Source organism: Ursus arctos, unplaced genomic scaffold (genome assembly GCF_023065955.2).
Source record: "Ursus arctos isolate Adak ecotype North America unplaced genomic scaffold, UrsArc2.0 scaffold_8, whole genome shotgun sequence".
NCBI classification, from domain to species: Eukaryota; Metazoa; Chordata; class Mammalia; order Carnivora; family Ursidae; genus Ursus; species Ursus arctos.
This window is the reverse complement of record NW_026623100.1, coordinates 65,999,121-66,020,447: the sequence shown is the minus strand read 5'-3', so window position 1 is coordinate 66,020,447 and position 21,327 is coordinate 65,999,121. Positions and strand designations below refer to the sequence as shown.

The 21,327-nt window shown below is 41.9% G+C and overlaps 1 protein-coding gene across 5 annotated transcripts in view; it reads right to left on the bottom strand.

Annotated features, from left to right (window-relative positions):
- Positions 1–20,377, bottom strand: part of DTNB (dystrobrevin beta) — a 227,099-nt gene extending 206,722 nt beyond the window's left edge. For 2 of the 5 annotated variants that reach the window (XM_048222551.2, XM_057308991.1), the window contains exon 1: positions 20,203–20,376. The gene's annotated coding sequence lies outside the window, so the exon portion shown is untranslated. Of the gene's footprint in view, positions 1–20,202 lie in introns of all 5 variants that reach the window. The other 3 variants (XM_048222553.2, XM_057308992.1, XM_048222550.2) reach the window with 2 other exon arrangements.
- Between the last annotated feature and the right edge of the window lie 950 nt (positions 20,378–21,327).

Below are 21,327 nucleotides of genomic sequence, written 5' to 3'. Positions count from 1 at the left end.
TCGCATTTGAGAGATATAAGGGCATCAAGAATTTTAAAGACAATTAAATTGGTTGAGTTTTTGTTACGTAGCACTGATACACAGAACAAAGAAAATGTCAAAGCCTAAATCATCTAAGTATCAACTCGAAGCATGGTAGGACAGCCAGAAGACCTCAGAGCAGCATTTTAAGGAACTCTGAGTCCCTACAACTAGAAGGCAGATTGTGCTAAAAATCAGGCCCGAATTCTGATTATGAAAGTAGGTAAATTATTTAAAAGACTGAATTCACAGTCCAGCCAAGAGTCTCCTGAACCGTCTGGGCCAGAAGAACTGGCTCCCTTGCTCTTGTTTCGAGATGGCACTCTCCTCTGCCTAAAGACCACGAAAAGGCCTCATCCGAGATGCATGCCTCAAAACATGCTGACCCTTCTCAGGATCTGTTCCTACCTCTTTGATTCCAGGCTAATAACTAGGATCAAGTCTTGGCATCATGGAAATAGGGAGGTACTGTCCTTACTTTGGATGGAAAGGGGTGATTCACCATAACAGCTATTGGACCTGATGAAATGCACTGGTGGCACCTGGAAGAACATACCTGGGAATGAACTTGAGGACCGAGTGTAAGGTTGGTGAGAACTGTTGATACGGGTGCACTCCCCCATGACCCAGGATTTAATGTTCCAGAAAGGACACCTAGAGCCAGTCCTAATGTGCAGCTAGATTGGCTCATTTAACCCTCAGGGGTTTCATCAGGGACTGATGAAACTGGAGATGCTAGAACTGCGTGGCAGAGTATAAAGAAAAGAGGCAAAAGCAGGCTCCCTGCCCATATCTCCTAATCTTTGCCAATTCTGTCTCTACTGGACTAACAGCATCTGCTTTAAAAACAAAACAGGGAGCAACCTGGCTGGCTCAGTCAGTAGAGCATGTGACTCTTGAACTCAGGGCTGTGGGTTTGAGCCCCACATTGGATGTAGAGATTACTTAAAAATAAAATCTTTAAGGGGCACCTGGGTGGCTCAGTCGATTGAGTGTCGGACTCTTGATCACAGCTCCAGTCTCGATCTCAGGGTCATGAATTCAGACCCCACACTGGACTCCCCACTGGGCATGGAACCAACTTAAAAAATAATAAAATAAAATAAAATCTTTTTAAAAAAGAAAAAAAAAAAACTGATGGCTTTCCCTGACTTCTGAAGTCCATTTTGTTGCCTGCATGCCAAGCCTGAAATACTACAGATTTCCACCCTCTGGAAACAGTCCTAACCAATGGCTGGTAGACACTCCACCTACCTTGTCCCCTCAAGAGGCTGAACTCTGAGGACATGCTTTACACCGGCTCGTAGAGTTCCCCCGCCGGAACGAGCTCCAGTTACTCACAGTGGTAGCTTGCTTGAAACAATTCCTTTATTTGCTAAACTTCCCTTCCCTATCTCACTTCATGGTCCCCTACTAGTATTTCCTGGGATAATCTTTAAAGCAAAATACTTGCACTCAAATCCCTGTCTGAGTCAGCTTCTGGGGGAACTTAAATCAGTAAGTCTTTCACTTCAACCAAGTCTACAATTCAGATCGCATAAAATCCAAATTTACAGGTTACATATAAACTAAGACTCCTGTAAATGACTTCCCTAGACCTTACTATGGGTGAGTCCATCCAGTGCTCTATGGATACTAATAACTAAAGCTCTGTAGTTATGCTTTTCTTTAACAGTTCCACACTCAACAAGTATCTAATCCTACTGCCATACCTGATTGTATGTCCTTGTCCTTCTGATACAACCTTGAAAATCAACACTTACATGAACGCAAGTACATTTCTTTACTTCCTTCCATTCACGCTCCTGGCAGTTTGCCTTTTCTTGGCCTCATGATCAAGAGGTAACCAACACTTCTGTATCATTCCCCTCACATACGAACTCTGATTTCAAACCCTGCCATTTCCTTCCTCATGATCACCCGTATCCACCCTTTTTTCCCATTTCGACTGCCAAAATCTTTGTCCACGTGAATGCACAAATACAATTCTTTTTTTTTTTAAGATTTTATTTATTTATTTGACACAGAGAGAGTGTGTGTGCACAAGCAGGGGGAGCGGCAGGCAGAGGGAGAAGCAGGCTCCCCGCTGAGCAGGGAGCCCAATGCAGGACGCCATCCCAGGACCCTGGGATCATGACCTGAGCTGAGCCACCCAGGCGCTCCCACAAATACAATTCTATGACACTGTGATCTCAGACTCTGCACCCACATCTTCCTGTAGTTCATCCTGTGGACATACAGAGAAATCCACTAGTTGTACTTAGGCCAACACATTCCATCTTCAGGGGTCCTGATTACCCTACTCAGGAGCTTCGTTCCACCCAATTAAAAAAAATCAGGGCACGAAGTGAACTAAGTCAGAGAAAGAAAAATAAATACCATGAACTCATTCATATGTGGAATCTAGTAATACAAAAAAAGTCAAGTTTATTATAGAAGCAGAGTAGAATGGTGGTTTCCAGGGGCTGAGGGTTGGGGAAAATGAGAAGATAGTGATCAAAGGATACAACTTTCAGTTACTGGATGAATGAGTTCTGGGGATCAAATGTACGCCATGGTAAGTATAATCGATAACACTGTACTGTATTGTATACTTGAAATTTGATGAGAGACCTTAAACCACCACAAAAAAAGGTAACCGTGAAGTGATAAATGTGTTAATTAATTCAATTGTGGTAATCATCTCATAAGGTATACATATATCGAATCACCACGCTGTACACTTTAAATATATACAATTTTACTTGTCAATTACACCTCAATAAAGCTGGGGGAGGAATTTAACAATATATCTGAACACATTTCCATGCCATTGAGCACTCTTCAAAAACATAATTTTGAATGGCAGAACGGAATTTTATCACAATTCCTTATCCAAGCCTTGATTGTTGGCAATTATTTCCAATTATCTACTTTGAACAATGCAACAATAAACATCTTCAAAGTAAAACTAATACTTAAAAAAAAAAAAGAGCACAGCCTTAGTCTACAAAATGTAAAAAAAAGAAAAAAAGGACCAACATTCTAGCTATGAGAATGTATGCAAAGTTTCTTCAATCAAAAAAGAGTTCAAACCGTAAGCCCCTAAAAGAGGCTGTTTAATGTCTTACGCCCACTGTCAAACGGAATGAGTTTTTAGATACAGCACCCCAAAAGCACAATTCATGAAAGAAAAAACGGATAAGCTCCATCTTATCAGAATTAACCATAGTGCAAAAGAAACTAAGATTTTTAAAAAAATGGATAAAGGGGAAAAAAATGCTAAGATAATGAAAAGACAAGCCCTAATGTGAAAGAAATGTTTTTAAAACACAGCTGATAGAGGACTTGTATTCAAAGTATGAAAAGAACGCTTAAAACTCAACAATAAAGGGGCGCCTGAGTAGCTCAGTCGTTGAGCGTCTGCCTTCAGCTCAGGTCAGGGTCCTGGGATCGAGCCCTGCATCAGGCTCTCTGCTTGGCGGGAAGCCTGCTTCTCCCTCTCCTACTCCCCCTGTTGGTGTTCCCTCTCTTGGTGTGTCTCTCTCTGTCCAATAAATAAATAAAATCTTAAAAAAAAAAAAAAAAAAGCTCAACAATAAGGAAAGAGCCCCCTCCCTCTCCCTCTCTCTCTGCCCTTACGCCCACCAAAATAAATAAATAAATCTTTTTTTTTTTTTTTTTTTTAAGGGTAGAGGAGGTGCCTGGAGTGGCGCAGCCTGTTTAACATCTGACTCTCGATTTCAGCTCAGGTCCTGATCTCAGGATCGTGAGATTGAGCCTTTCGTCAGGCTCCGTGTTCAGGGCAGAGTCTGCCTAAGACCATGTCTTCCTCTGCCTCTGCTCCCACCCCCTCACTCTCTCTCTCAAATAAATAAATAAATAAATCTTTAAAAAGAAAATAGCCCAATTAAAAAATGATCGAAAGATCTGGATACTTCACCAAAGAAAACATACAAATGACAAATAAGTACATGAAAAAATGCTCAATATCATCATTAGAAAATTACAAATTAAAACACGATGAGATACTACTATACACCTGTTACAATGGCTAAAATTTTTTTTTTTTAAAGATTTTATTTATTTATGTGACAGAGAGACAGCCAGCGAGAGAGGGAACACAAGCAGGGGGAGAGGGAGAGGAAGAAGCAGGCTCCCAGCCGAGGAACCCAATGTGGGACTCGATCCCGGTACACCAGGATCACGCCCTGAGCCGAAGGCAGACGCTTAACGACTGCGCTACCCAGGCGCCCACAATGGCTAAAATTTTTTTTAAATGACAATACCAAATGCTGACAAGCACGTGGGGCAATAGGAACTCTCATCCGTGGCGAGTGATACCGCACAAACAGCCACGATGGCAGACGGGTTGGCCGTCTCTACAAAGCTAATCACAGTCTTCTTACCACCTGACCCAGCAATAGCACCACTAGGTATTTACCCAGCTGAGTTGAAAATTTATATTCACACAAAACCTGCACCCAAATGATCACACCCAGCTTTATTCACAATTGCCAAATAATGAAAGCAACCAAGATGCCCTGTAATGGGCGAACAGATAAACAAGCTGTGGTACTTTCCCAATCGGTTCAGCAATAATGAATGAGCTATCAAGCCAGGCAAAGACACAGAGGAAGCTTGAACACATATTAAGTGAAAAAAGTGAGTCTGAAATGACTACACACCATGTCATTCCAATTTCATGACCTTCTAGAAAAACAACACTATGCAAATGGAAAGAATAATGAATAGGTGAAACACAGGGGAGTTTTTAGGATGGTGAAACTTCCATATGAGAGTGGAATGGTGGATCCGTGACAGTATATATTGGTCAAAACTAACAGAAATTTCACACAGTGAACCTTAATGCATGTAAATTTTTAAAAAATCCTTATAACGTCAGAGGATCTCAGGATGAAATGCAAAATGTGACAAATAATCTAACTGTATTACAAACGTATGACACAACCTCCCTGAAGAGGATGAGGGGGAAAGTAGTCACCTAAGTAACTCTGGAAATAAATGGAGTCTGTAACACTAAAGGCAAATCAAAATACACGTAAGTCCTGTACTCTAGTTTCCCACAGGTTCTAAGTTGACAATTCTGATACTAGTATGCAGGTGCACCGCAACTGAACACTTAAGTTAATGGATGCCAGATGGTGGAGTGGTGAGGTTACAGATAAGCAAGATGAGAAGCTAGAAAGTTCCACATGGTAATGGATTACAATTGGAAACATCAGTACAAGTTCATGTTGGCTTAATATGACACAGATGGTTACACATGGAAGCATTTGTAGATATGTGTATATACATGTGGGTTAGTATATACATATATACACCCTTGTTCTAGAGGGCCTAGAAACAACACTATCCCAATAGCAATGAGCATACCTAGTGCCCAAATTTTGGTTGGTATAACACCTTTCTCTGATAAAAGGAACGAGGGCTCCTTGGAGAAATGGCTGAGGCAGGAAATACACAACATGAGCCCTGGAGCTTCTAGAAAATAAGTAAATTCTGGGAGGGGGAGAAAACCATATGACAGGAATGTATCAAAGGAACACAGAAGCCAACTGAAAACTCTTAATGGCCAAAGTTGGAACAATTTCAGCAACAACGTTAAATAGTATTAAATATTCTTAAGTTGATACTGATACAAATGAGTGAATAAATTAACAAATACAGAATCGACAAATATCCTAGGCAGTAAAATTCCAGATTATTTACTAGATACTCTGCGCTAAAGAAGGTAGAGCATAACTCCCCACTCCTTAAGTGTGAGCTGCACACCGTGACTTCCTTCCAAAGAGGAAAGGGAGAGGGACACATACCCTGGCAGTGGGGAAATCTGACAAACATGACCTCAGCCAGGTGATCGAGGTCAACAGTGACTAATTATGTAGACAGGATGTACCCCTGACATGATGTGATGAAAATGGCATTTTACTTCGGGGGTCTTCCGCCCCAAAACCATAAACCCAGTCTGATCATGAGAAAAACATTAGGCAAATTGAGAGAAAATATACAAAATACCTAACCAGCACTCCTCACATCTGTCACGTGTTATCAAAACCTTGATGAGAAAAGCCTAAGAAACTGACAATGCCAAGTGAAGTCTAAGGAGATGTGGCAACTAATTATAACGTGGTGTCCTGGATGGGATTCTGGAACAGAAAAACACCATGAGGAAACGCTATGGAAATCTGAATAAAACAGAGATTTTAGTTAATAATCACACATCATCACTGGTTCATTAATTGTAACAAATGAACAACACTAATGTAAGGTGTTAATAAAAGAAGGACCAGCTATAAGGTACATATGGGTACTCCCTATTTAATTTGTCAGTAAATCTAGAACTGTTCTTTAAAAAGTGGTTTTTTTCAAAAGACAGAACAATTACATATTTCTTCTCCTTTATTCATGTAACTGATTTAAAAAGCAATTTCAGGGGCGCCTGGGTGGCACAGCAGTTAAGCATCTGCCTTCGGCTCAGGGCGTGATCCCGGCGTTATGGGATCGAGCCCCACATCAGGCTCCTCCGCTATGAGCCTGCTTCTCCCTCTCCCACTCCCCCTGCTTGTGTTCCCTCTCTCGCTGGCTATCTCTATCTCTGTTAAATAAATAAATAAAATCTTTAAAAAATAAAAAAATAAAAATAAATTAAAAAATAAAAAGCAATTTCATACAGGCGCCCGGGAGGCTCCCTCAGTCGGTGAAGCACGTGACTCCTGATCCTGGGGCTGTGAGTTCAAGCCCCACATTGGTTATAGAGATTACTTAAAAATAAAATCTTTAGGGGCGCCTGGGTAGCTCAGTCGATGAGCGTCCAACTCTTGATTTCAGCTCAGGTCATGATCTCAGGGTCGTGGGACAGAGGGCCCCCCCATCTGGCTCCACCCTCAGCGTGGAGTCTGCTCAGCCCTCTTCAACCCCCCGCTCCCGCCACCTCCTCCCCCGCCTGGCTTGCACAGCACTCTCTCTCAAACAAATAAATCTTTAAGAAAACAATAAAATAGGGGCGCCTGGGTGGCACAGCGGTTGAGCATCTGCCTTCGGCTCAGGGCGTGATCCCAGCATTGTGGGATCGAGCCCCACATGGGGCTCCTCCGCTGTGGGCCTGCTTCTTCCTCTCCTGCTCCCCCTGCTTGTGTTCCCTCTCTCGCTGGCTGCCTCTGGCTCTGTCGAATGAATAAATAAAATCTTAAAAAAAAAAAAAAAAAGAAAAAGAAAACAATAAAATAATAAAATAAAATCTTTAAAATAAAAAGCAATTGCATAAAACAATATCTATGACATTGTATTGCTGGGCCTATAACACAGAGAATTCCCTGAGAAGACATAAGAATCCTAAATGTCTACATATCTAACTACAGTGCTTCAAAATACACTAAGCAAAAATTGATAGAACAGAACGGAGCAATGGAAAAATCCACACTTCCACTTGAAGACTGCAATTCTCCTCTATGATTAATACAAGTAGAAAGTCAAGATGAATATGAAAGACTGAACACCACCATCAGCCAACTAGATCTGATACTTATCAAATGTCCCACCCAATAATGGCAAAATACAAATTTTTCCAAGTGCACATGATGCATCATCACCAAAGTCAGAAGAGTGAATACCTCTGGAGAGGGAAGCAGAATGATGTGACTGTGAAGGGACACCAACTCTATTTAGCTACATGTTTATTAGACTGGGTTCTGGGCACCCTGTATTATTCTTTATACTTTATAGGTCCTATCTCATAATAAAATGTTAAGTCATTTACTTGGAGTATATTCTCAGATAAATCCTTTCTTTAGTGGGTGGGGGGTGTGGAGGCAGGACTCCGTATGTTTTATTATTGAAATGGAGTATACCAAATACCATAAGCTCTGTACTTTTATCCAAATGTACACAAACTCTTGCAAACTCCGAATCTGATATAATGTTTATTACTTCGATCTTTAGCAATGTCTTCTATGAGTATCCCAACAAATAACGCATTTTAGTCACCAAGCTAAAGTTACTGATTTGTCTATATGGTATTTCAGCCTCTTTTACCAAACAGGACGAGCAAAGGTTTATGGCTTTTTGTCTTTTGCTCCTAAAGTAAGAAATCTCCAAAGAATCTTCTAAAAATGCATCACTAACTTAATAATTTTTAATGTACTAGATTAATTAGCTCATGACTATAATCATCACTGAAAATTTTCAATGTTTGTCTTCATATATCAAATGCTTAGTTTTAAAATATCTCAACTGATAACAGTAGCCTCATACTATCATTAGTGAATATCTTAAGATACAATATACTCAACAGTGCATATAAGCCCATATATCAAATAATATTTAACAATTTTTTACAGATTCCTCTTCAATCCACTTAGACCACTATTGTTTTACACTTCGCATTAGACTGACAAGCTTATAATATAAATAAAAGTATCAGCTCTGTGTTTTTTTTGTTGTTATTACTTCAGTCTTCAGCTGAATCTGAAACCTCAACCTGCAATTTCTTTGTAGGAATCCATTAAGCCCTTTGTCATTTAGCAAGGTTCATTTAATTGAAATCAGATAATATAATCTGAAAGATCACTAAGCCAGGCAGAGATGAACTTTAATATGTCCGAACAGAATGTGAGCCAACAAATAAGGAGGCTCACATGATGGGTCCCTCCAGGCTGTGGTGTCCCCAGTATCCCCCTCTCAGGTTATTTAGCCTACCAAACCTGATACATATCACCAGACGTACAGGTGGAGTAAAGTGTCAACCTGTGGATGAAATATTAGTAAAAGTTAATTGCCCACATTTTGTTATACCCTACCTGGAGGATCATTTTGCCTGCATCTCCCATTCTAGAAACCACTGCTCTTTAAAAAAAATAAATAAATAAATAAAAATAAATTTAATTAAAAAAATTTTAAAAACCTAGAATGAGAAAATGAGACTGTGCTAGGTTTGGGGAACAAATGAGTAATATGGGTGGCAGAATTAGATGGGGAAATTTAGAGCCTACGTGGTTAGTTAACTTGGCCTAAGGTTACAAAGTTAGTCATTTGTGGAGTTCGCCAACCAACCCCTTTGATTCTAAAGCCTACTCTCTTTCTGCTGTGCCACATCGCCCCCTCCAGGGCAAACATGAGGAGTCCAGGAGCGAGGAAAGCGCAGGTCCACAAACCGTGGTGCTAGAGACTTCATGTTATAGTTAAATGAAGTCTGGAGACTACTGCAACAAAACGTCTGGACCCTTGTTAATCCGATCTAGGAAACAATATGCTCCAGAGCTGGCCTAAGTCTGCAAGCAGAAAAGTCTTGAGCAAAAGACTATCAGTAAGAGAGTAGGCTCTAGAAATATTTCCGGAATGTCTCTGTAATACACCTAAGTGTTAAATATCCTTCATTTCCCTTGAATCTTTTTGTTAATGTCTTAACCCTTCCAGCTCTCAGTTACTTCAAAGGATCCATGTAACAAAACTTCTTGAGCAAATTCGCTGTCTCCCAGCAAAACTCCTGCCAGTTTTTCTCTGGATGTCCATTTATTTAGGAAGCCAGAGATAACAGAGGTTGTCACTAATTAGTACTTAGTGTAACTAGTCAAACTTCCCTGAAAGAGAACTAACTTCCTTGCTTATTTCAGGAAAATTCTCAACTATCCTTCCTCTAACACTTCTTCTTTTCTCTTCTCTTTTAGATTAAAAAAAAAAAAAGCCAAGGAAAGTAAATGTTTGTGAAACCCTAAGATTTTCTTCTTTATAAATCTGAGAAAGTTCTCTAGGTTCCAATAAAAAAATTCAAAACTTCACTCCACTACTACAAAGAGCTCTGAATACCTAATATTATAACCTCATAGGGCTGTGGTAACCATTAATAAATTATGTAAAGCATTTAGCACAATGCCTAGCACAAAATAAGAGCCTAATATATATTAGCTACTATTATTATCATTATTATTGATGTTATTACATAACTACCCTCTTGAATGATGCATAGACTAGAATTCTACAGGAAAGACTCCTCCTTAATTTACAATTCTTCTGATTTATTTAAAGGTATACAAATTTAAAAAAAACTAAAGGTATAGAAATATTAGGGTGGCTGGCTGGCTCAGTTGGAATAACATGCAACTCTTGATTTTGGGGTCATGAGTTTGAGCCCCATGTTGGGTGCAGAGGGTACTAAAGAAATAAAATAGACTTTTAAAAAAATAATGGTATAAAGATATAGACTTGGAAGAAGAATAAATACTTTGTTATCAATCACTTGCAACACTTTAAATTTGGCATAGAGAAAAGGTCCTAACAACAGTGAAAGGAAGTAAAGAGACAGAAATGCAATGTGCCCAAAGATTCGGAGAAAGGATGTAACAGAAAGTGAGCCACTGAAAGAAGAAACAGGTTTTCCTTCCTCCTAGTTTTTCCTAAAACCTGCTATGGGTTGTTTAGTTAATAAGAGGAAATTTTAGCTCTAAGCAAAGATGCTAAACTACTTGCCTAATAAGGAAATACTAAAAGCATATGAACAATAAAACGTACATTCTTGAAAGGACATGCAAAGCTCTAGTTTTCAGTCATATTTCAGAAAACGTATCCTTGATAGTAACTTCTATAGTTAAGCTTTTCCCTAGAAACCTTTTTTTTTTTTTTAAGATTTTATTTATTTGTCAGAGAGAGAGAGCACAAACCAGGAGGAGCAGCAGGTAGAGGGAGAAGCAGGCTCCCCACTGAGCAAGGAGCCCAAAACAGGACTCGCTCCCAGGACCCTGGGATCATGACCTGAGCCAAAGGCAGCCACAACCGACTGAGCCACCCAGGCGTCCCCCTAAAGACCTTTTTTTTAGAAAGATTTTAAGAATGACTTTTTCAAATGACTTCGGAATTAATGAAAAGAAAATAAAACCAATTAAACAGCAGTGTGCAATGGTGCCTGCCTGGCTAAGTTGGTAAAGCATGCGACTCTTGATCTCAGAAGTTGTGAGTTCAAGCCCCGCATTGGGTGTGGAGATTACTTAAAAATAAAATCTTAAAATAATTAATAAATAGCAGTGTGCAGCCTTCACATCGAAATCCAAGATGTTAACAATTTCTTCTCTGTGTTCTTGTATCTTTAATTTCAGTTAACACATTTGTAGTAATGCTTATGAGCTACAAACACCAAAGCAAAGCAATGGAGAATCAAAATGGGAGGGCTTAAAAATGACCTAACCCAGACCCCAAATTTTGAGCATCCAAATAAATGTCTTGTCCCAAATGACAGTTATACTTCACAATAAAGAAATGGAAATAGAAATCCAGAACCCCTAACTCTTGGTCCATTTTATCACCTTTCTATATTATTATAAAATGTAATAAAAATTCTAAACCAATATGAAAAAGACAATGCAACAGAAAAAAAAAGGTAAATGAAGAAAACAAGCAAATCACAGAAGAGGAAATTTAAACAGCCAATAAAAACATCAAGCAATGCTCAATCTCACTAGTAATCAGAACAATCTGTATTAAAAACCAAAATAAGATTATATTGTTCACCCAGCATATTTGCAAAAATTAGAAAGCCTGATAACACTAAGGGTTGACAAAGCAGGGAAGCAACAGAAGCCACACACCACTGGTGCAAATGTTAACTGGTAAAACCACTTCAGAGAGGAACTGAGTAATATGAGGCTAGGCCGAAGGCAGACGCTTAACGACTGAGCCACCCAGGCACCCCCCTAAATAAGTTTTAACTTCTCTGAGCTCAATTTCCTCACCCATGTACTGGGGATACCACACCTAGCTTCCAAACTTATAAAGATTAAAGAATAGTCCTTACCTAGGAAAAGCACTTGATACATTATAGCCTCACAATAAATAACATTATTACTTGCAGAAGGAAGTCTCTCTCTGGCAAGAGGAGACAGAGCAGAGAGAAAAGTTAAAAGGAGGGAGTAAAGAGTCCACAAAAAAGAAGCCAGGAAGAAGCTGGAATGGTTAGGAGCTAACAAATCCTTGTAGAGTCCCAGAAGTTACCCAAAAAATTGTTTTAACTGAGCACTATTTCATTATCGTGAAGCTTAGTTACAAGAATATTTAGCCCAGACCTGATTATTACAGCATTGTCTGTATTAGTTTATTTATAATGTTGTTAATATACAAAAATTCAAGATCAAAATGAGTTTTTCTAAAGATTCTTTTTTTTTGTTAAAAAATGCATTATCAAGTAAATCATATACAATATATGTTTCTCTCAGTTATCTACAATTCAGAAAGTTCTCTCCTACTTTTAACATATTAAAGAGAAAACAATGATAATTTCAACAAATGCCAGAAAAAAAATCAACACCCAATAAAAACACAAACCAGGGGTCGCCTGGGTGGCTCAGTTGTTAAGCGTCTGCCTTCGGCTCAGGGCGTGATACTGGAGTTCTGGGATCGAGCCCCGCGTCGGGCTCTTCCCATGGGAGCCTGCTTCTTCCTCTCCCACCCCCCTGCTTGTGTTCCCTCTTTTGCTGGCTGTCTCTCTCTCTGTCAAATAAATAAATAAAATCTTTAAAAAAAAACACACACAAACACAAACCAGGGGCTGTCTTTGCCTCAGGTCATGATCCCAGGGTCCCGGGATCAAGTCCCGCATCAGGATCCCTGCTCAGCAGGGAGTCTGCTTCTCCCTCTCCCTCTGCTCATGTGCTCTCTCTGGCTCACTCTCTCTCTCAAATAAATAAAATCCTTAAAAACACACACACAAACCAGGATGCCTGGTTGGCTCAGTCGGAGCATACAACTCTTGATCTTGGGGTCATGAGTTCAAGCCCCACGTGGGGTGTAGAGATTACTTAAATAAATAAAACTTGAAAAAAAAATACAAACCAAGAACAGATGAAAATGTCCATAAATTGACAAAAGAAATCTACCAAAAACCTTCAGTAACTATCATATCTAATAGTGAAACACCGGAAGCATTCTCATTCAGGAAGAAGATGAAAATGCCCATTATCATCATTGCTATTCAACTTTTGTACTGCAGAGGGTCTAGGCATTGCAATAACGCAAACAACAAAATAAGTGGTATGAAGATTAGAAAGAAGCCTGGTCAATTAAGTCTTCTAATCAAAGTAGCCCAGTAAGTAAACACTTTGATGCATCCGCTCCACTCCAAACACACAGCAATAGATTAAATATTTTTTAAATATATTTTAAATGACTGGGGGTGCCTGGCTGGCTCAGTCAGCAGAGCATATGACTCTTGATCTCAGGGTTATAAGTTCGAGCCCCACGTTGGGTATAGAGATGACTTAAAAATATTTTTAAATGACTTAAAAACAAGATAAAACTCCATTTGGGGGGCGCCTGGGTGGCACAGAGGTTAAGCGTCTGCCTTCGGCTCAGGGCGTGATCCCGGCGTTATGGGATGAGCCCCACATCAAGCTTCCCCACTATGAGCCTGCTTCTTCCTCTCCCACTCCCCCTGCTTGTGTTCCCTCTCTCACTGGCTGTCTCTATCTCTGTCAAATAAATAAATAAAATCTTAAAAAAAAAAAAAACAACTCCATTTGGATCAGAAACAAAACAGATACACAAAAATGTGAACAGGACTGAAGCTACAGGCTTGCTGGACTCTGAGTCCAGAAGCAGGTGCATACCTTCTGCAGGGCGCCTGTGACACAAAATAAAGGAGGTGGAGAAACAGGAGACATCTGAGCCAGACTCATTGCTTAAAGCCAGGGATGAGGCTGGAGCTGAAAGGAAGCTACAAAATACTGCTGCCAGTCTCTGCTTAGAGCCATGGTTTATATAATGCTCTAGAAAAGTGGGAAGAGAAAAACACAGCCTCCTGACCAGGAACTGAACCAAGACATTCATGTACTCTATGAATCAGTCTAAACTAGCCCTAATTATAGCAGGACCCCCGACCCACCCTTATTATACCTGATTTCTTGACTATGGTCCAAAAAGTCAATGGGAACGCCTGAAATATCACCACATAGAGAAGGGTGGGCACAGAAATTAGGAAAACAAAATCAAAAGCACTCACACTCGAACGAGTCTGTAAACAAAACTTCAAAAGACATAAAGAAATATAATGCTAAGAAAGATAGCCAACAAAAGCAACAATTAGAATATGAATTCATTCCAGATGAAGTTTAATTTTAGAGAACAGTCTGACAAAGACTTATTTTTTAAGTACACTTGAGGTGCTAGGATATAAATTTCTTTAATTATTGGGAATGCAAAATTATACAGCCACTTCAGAAGGCAGTTAGGCAGTTTCTTATAAAGCGAAACATACTCTTACCATGCAATTCAGCAAAAATGCTCCTACATATTTACTGAAAAGAGTTGAAAACCTGTGTCCAGACAAAAACCTGAACATGAATATTTAGACATTTTACTCATAATTGCCCCAAACTGGAAGTAGCCAAGATGTCCTTCAACAGGTGAGTAGATAAACAAACCGGTACTGGAATATTATTTAACAATAAAAAGAAATAAGTTACCCCGATGTTTATAGCAGCAGCATCAACAATAGCCAAACGGAAAAAGCCCAAATGTCCATCGACTGATGAATGGATAAAGAAGATGTGGTATATACACTGGAATACCATTCAGCCATCAAAAAGAATGAAATCTTGGGGCGCCTGGGTGGCACAGTGGTTAAGTGTCTGCCTTCGGCTCAGGGCGTGATCCCGGCATTGTGGGATCGAGCCCCACATCAGGCTCCTCTGCTATGAGCCTGCTTCTTCCTCTCCCACTCCCCCTGCTTGTGTTCCCTCTCTCGCTGGCTGTCTCTATCTCTGTTGAATAAATAAATAAAATCTTTTAAAAAAAAAAAAAAAAGAATGAAATCTTGCCGTTTGCAACGACATGGATGGAGCTAGAGTGTATTATGCTAAGCAAAATAAGTCAGTCGGAGAAAGATGATTACCATATGATTTCACACATGTGGAATTTAAGAAACAAAATGGAGGAATATACGGGAGGGGAAAAAAGAGAGAGAGGGAAACAAATCATGAGATACTCTTAACTACAGAGAACAAACTGAGGGTTGATGGAGGGAGGTGTGTGGGGGATGGGAAAGAGGGGTGATGGGTATTAAGGAGGGCACTTGTGATGAGCACTGGGTGCTGTATGTAAGTGATGAACCACTGAACTCTACTCCTGAAACCAATCTTGAACTGTATGTTGACTAGAATTTAAATTTAAAAAAGAAAGAAAGAAATGAGCTATCAAGCCAAGAAAAGACAGAGAGGAAACTTAAATGTATATTGCTAAGTGAAAGAGAACAGTCTGAAAGACTACAATACTGTATGGTTTCCAACTGTATGTCATTCTGGAAAAGGCAAAACTATAGACTCAGTAAAATAATCAGTAGTTATCACAAGCTCAGGAGGAGGGGAGGAAGGAATGGATAGATGGAACACGGGATTTTTAGGACAATGAAATTATTCTGACGATAGTGCAATGACATTACATGAAATGTCCTGAGCTGACATTAATGATGCATGACATTTTGCCTTTGTCAAAATGCACAAAACACAAAGACACAAGAGAAGCCTAATATATACTATGAACTTAATAATAATGTATCAACATTGGTTCATCAGCTATAACAAAGGCAGTACACTAAAACAAGATGTTAATAACAGAAGAAACTGCACATGGAGAAGAAGGGGTATATACTTTCTACTATCTACCCACTTTGGTCATATTCAGTCATGTATATAATTTTTTTAAGTATCATGGACAGTTCCACTTCTGGGTATATACACAAAAGAACTGAAAACAGGGACTTGCGCAGATATTTGAACACCCATGTTCATAACAGCATTATCCACAACAGCCAAAAGGTAGAAACAACTGAAAGATGAATGAATAAACAAATGTGTATGTACATACAATGGAAGAGTATTTAGCCTTAAAAAGGAAGAAATCCTGACACATGCTACAATAAAGGCATGCTAAGTGAAATACGCCAGACGAAAGGACAAATATTGTATGATTCCACTTAAATGAGGCACCTGGAGTAGTCACATTCACAGAGACAGAAAGTAGAATGGGGGTTGCCAGGGGCTGAAGGGAGGTGAGAATAAGGAGTCGGTGTGTAGTGGGTACAGAGTTTCAGGTGGGGAAGATGAAAAAGTTCTGGAGATGGACAGTGGTGATGGTTACACAACAATGTGAATGTACTTGAAGCCACAAATGTACACTTACAAATGGCTAAATGGTACATGTATGTCATGTGTAATTTACAATTTAAAAAATGAGAAAAGGTGCTGAAAAACTGGTTATCCAAATTGTGAACAACAACAAAAATGTCTCTCTTCATTATACCACATAGAATCCACACAGAAAGCAAAACTGTTTTTAATTTAATTTAAAATTTTTTAAGTTTTATTCATTTAAGTAACCTCTACACCCAACGTGCTGCTCGAACTCACAACCCCAGATCAAGAGTCGCACACTCTTCTGATCGAGCCAGCCAGGCACCCCTTTTCTAATTTTGGAAGAAAATACAGAAATATGTAATTCATACCCTGGGGTAGAGAAAACTTACTTAAACCAGACATACACAGGGGCGCCTGGGTGGCTCAGCTGGTTAAGCGTTTGACTTCGGCTCAGGTCATGATCTTGGGGTCCTGGGGTTGAGCCCCACATTAGGCTCCTGGCTCAGCAGGCAGTCTGCTTGTCCTTGTCCCTCTCCCTCTGCCCCAGCTCATGCTTGCTTTCTCTCTCTCAAATAATTATATCTTAAAAAAAAAAACAAAAAACAAAAAAAAACAGCACAACACAACCTTTTTTTTAATTTAAGGGAAATTTTTTCATAAATATAACATTAAAAATTTAAACTTGCCTTCAAAGACACTGCTAACCAAGGGAAAAGGCAAGCCTCAGACTAGCAGGACGCATCTGCAACACATATATCCATCAAAGAATTAGTATCCAAGGTAACACAACTGTCTGTCCCTCAGTGAATGAGGAATGAAAAAAGGTGATTTACGTCTACATAATTGAACATTATCTAGTAGTTTAAAAAAAAAAATGAACCAGACCCACAAGTTCCCTGGTTAAATCTCCCTGAATTAAAATTTAAAATGTGTGCCCCCTTTACAATTCTGCTTCTTCCCTTCACTGCAGCAATGTCTGAAACAGCGAAGAGCTTAAATGGCCTTTAATGAGGAGAGTAAACTAGAGTACAATACACGTACCACATTAGAGATCACGAAGCAGTCAAGAAAAATCAGGCAGACACCTATGCTCCAACATGGAAAGATCTCAGACATTTTGTTAGGGGGAAAAAAAAACGTTACAGAACAATGTACCAGTATCATGTCCATAACTTAGGGGCAGAGGGAAATTCTGCTTTTTTTCCATATTACCTGTATATAGATGAAAATGCAAAGGTCTGGGAGGATAACACAAACTGATAACTGCAATTTCAGTAGAAAAGGGAGTGGGCCAAGGGGACATTTATTCTGTCTGTACTGTTCGAGTATTTTATAAGAAAGTGTGTGTTCATGAGCCATTCGCAGAGCTGTAGGACGCAGCCCCACAGACCGCGTGAGACAACCCCGGGAGGCACATTTGCAGGGATTCTGCTAGGAATGGCATGCCCTAAAGGGGGGCGATACACGTCCTGCACAGCTAGACACCAACGCCCTGACACGTGTGTAACTAGAAGTAAATAAAATGAGAGGGGGTGGACTATAAACCAGCAAGAGGGAATTTTCTGGGATGATGTAAATTTCTATAGCCTCATTGGGATAGTGGTTACAAAGTATATACATTTTCAAAACTCATCCAACTGCACAGACATTTGGGCATTTTATTTTTTTTTTTTAAAGATTTTATTTATTTATTCGACAGAGATAGAGACAGCCAGTGAGAGAGGGAACACAAGCAGGGGGAGTGGGAGAGGAAGAAGCAGGCTCCCAGCGGAGGAGCCTGAGGTGGGGCTCGATCCCAGGACGCTGGGATCACGCCCTGAGCTGAAGGCAGACGCTTAGCTTAACCGCTGTGCCACCCAGGCGCCCCTGGGCATTTTATTACATGTCAACTACACATCCATAAAGTTGATTTTAAAAGAAATATAAATATACAGATAAAATACAATATCACTGGGGGAATCTGGAATAAGGCACCCAAAATTACAGGATTAGGGCACCCCAAAACAAGAACTGATGGGACTTCTGCTGGTTGTATTCTGAAACTAAAGAGAAATGAACTTAGTTCTTCAAGGCTTACAGCACAAGACTAAATTTGGATTAATATTACCCTTGTTTTTTATATGTGGACATGAGGGCCCTTAAGAGATTTCTACTGAAGTCATAAAATAAAAGGTAACTTGGCATTCTATTGGTTCTAAGCCTAATTTTCTAAGTAGAAAATTTGTCTTTCATGTATAGTGGACACTCAAAAACATTGCCAACACAACTTTAACAACGTAACCTTCTCCAAAGGTAATTCCACTTATGTATGATAAAAATCCTCACAGAACTCATAAAAGGTCAAGTTTTAATTTGGCAGACAAAGTAACCCAACAGGCACTGCAACCTGGGCACTGAAACAGCAGCTGGGAGCTGGAGAGCTGAGAAATCCAACCACGGCAGACAACAGGCAGAACTGCAGCCCTCACAGAAGAGCAGAGATACATTCTCTTACTACAGATGGAAGATCCAAGAACCAGGATAAAAGAGGAAAAAAATGTTCCGTAGACAAAAGTACTCTTCTTCCTCAAGTGATAGAAAAGAGAAAGGCCAGAACTGGATGATTTGAAGCAATGTCTCAAGGAGTAAGCTCCTGCTGGCCAATATGCAATAAAGATGTGGCAGGGTGGCCCCCAAACATCCCCCCTCCATCACCTTAGCTATTGTTTTAATTCCCAGACCTAGAAACCTGGGTTACCTTACATGAAAAGGGGCGGGGGGGGGGAGGAAAAAAGAAGAAGAAGAAGAAGAAGAAAAAGGAGGAGGAGGAGGAGGAGGAGAAAAAGAAAGACTATTTCAGGAACAGAGGAAGTCCATCAGCCATCCCTAACACCAAAATAATTAATACTGCTGCGTGTAAAATACAGCAAAACCTTGCTTGATTCATTCATTCATGCAAGAACTATTTTTTGCCTGACTGCTGTGGTCCAGGCACAGTTCTTGTCGTTGAGGATTTAGCAGTTACAGTCACAGAGCTTAATTCCAGGAGGGAAGGAAGGGAACTTCTTTTCTCTTTCCAAATTTCATCTTCCCTTCTCCCCCTTTAAATGTTAGGCAGAATTGCCTTCTAAACTCTCCCAAATTTCTCCCACAAGCTCCTCTGACTCTTCTGCTTTATCCCCAAGCCAAGCAATTTATGGCTCCAATTTCCCAACACTTGGAAAAGACCCAAAAAAAAAAAAAAAAAAAAAACCTAAAGTGAATGAAGTATGAGGCGAAATTCAATGCCACTTTGTATTCTACACGCATACCTTCACTACCAAATTGTCAGCACCTAAATAGCAAATTACGGTTGTTTTACACTATTTTGCGGCCCCAGTGCTGACCACGGTTCTCCACCCAAGGTAGCTAATCAATAAACTTCTGCGAGAAATGCTGGAAGGTCTTCCTAATCCCAAGGCCTGGCACAGGAATTTAAGAGCAAGTATTTGTTAGCTCCATCCTACCTCCTCTCAGGACACCTTCCTTTCAAAGGTGACCTCGGTGCATAGGTTCACTGTTAGGCGCCTCGGCAAACAGTGTTTGGGGGTGATCTGAAATACATCCCCTTCCCTCTGCCAGGGCCTAAATGCCTCACCTGCCCTCTGCCAGGACCTGCCTCCTTCGCCCCCTACAGCACCTAACGCACAGCCTCCTCCCAGCGAGCCGGGCTCCAGCAGCATCAGCCCGACGCCCGCACCCCGGGCCCCGGGCCCCGCGCCCTACGGCCACGGTGCTCTCGGGACCCCGGAGACCCCCTCCCCGGCCCGGCGCTCAGAACTCGGCAGCGCCGGCCCGAGGCTCCGCTCCATCCCCTCGGCTCGCCCCTCCAGGGCCGGGCGCGCGGCACCGTCTCCCCTCGCAGCGCGCGCGGTGCAGCGGCCCCAGCTCCCTGAGCCCCGTCCCCGCCGCTCCCGGCCCTGCACCCCGCAGGCTCCCGAGGTCCCGGCGCTGCGCGGGTTCCTTCCCACTCCTCGCGGGCGCGAGACTCCAGCACCCCGCTCCCCTCCCGCAGCCCGCGGCTACCGCCGCGAACCCCCACCTCACTCACTTCCCGGCCGGAGCTGGGGACTTCGAGAAGGTCTCGGGCGGCCGCAGCCTCCTCCGCCTCCTCCGGCCCGGCCCCGGCGGCTGAGGTGTCGGCGGCACCCGCTCAGGCCCCGGAGCCGCCCCCGCGGCGAACGTTCTCAGGCGCCCAGCTCGCGCCGTTTCCCCGCCCGGCACGCGCAGCAAGCCCGCCCCCGGCGCGAGGGCGCGGGGGCGCGAGGGCGCAGGGCGGGGGGCGGGCACGCGCCGCCTGCGCGAGCGCGCGGCCGGGGGCGGGGCGGCCGGGGGCGGGGCTTCCGCCGCTCGGAGGAGGGGGCGGGCAAGCGGGCCGAGTTCCCTGCGAACCCCGCCCCCTGCGGCCGAGCCGGCCCTGGCCCCCCCAGTTCCCCCGCCGGCGTGTGGACGTGCCGGGGAAACCTGCCCCCATCGGGCTAGTAGGGCACGCTGGCTGCGGGCGGCGGAGGCGCGTTTCAATTCCACAGGTATGTGCCGGGCAGCTGGATGCTCGGAGCGCCGTGACTGTAAGGTAAAGAATGCAAAGAACCACCCCGTGAATCATTCATCCGCGCCTCGAGCGAGAGATCTTGCCCTGAGTGATTTTTCCAAATTAATTCAACTCAGCGAGCGTTTACTGAGCACCGACTCCGCGCCTAGCGTGTACCAGGTGCTGTGTAGGTACACCGTCACGGTCACGGCCCCTGGTCTCGAGGTGCGCATAATTTAGTGCAAAAGCAGCCGTGTAAACAACCCGGTCTGGCGACCCATGCAAAGCCAAGCCACAAGGAGATGCTATGGGAGGGCAGAGGAGGAAGAGATTACTTCCTCCTGGACCATGTGGAGGGGTTCCTGGAAGAGGTGGCATTTGCGTTCCGCCTGGAAGGAAGAAGAAGACGTCTTAGGAGAAAAAAAGGCGTGCCTCCGAGGCTAGGTGAACAGCTTGGGCAAGGGAACTGAGGGGGACCCAGGTTTACCATCTCAGCATCAACTTTTTTGTTTTAATATTATACATTTTTGATAGAATCCTTTCCAAACTGTGTGAAACGTAGGAGATGATTCGAAATTAGGAACAGCTAAGCTTTTTTTTTTTTTTTTTTTTTTTTTTTTGATGGTTCAAAGGATCATTTTTCTC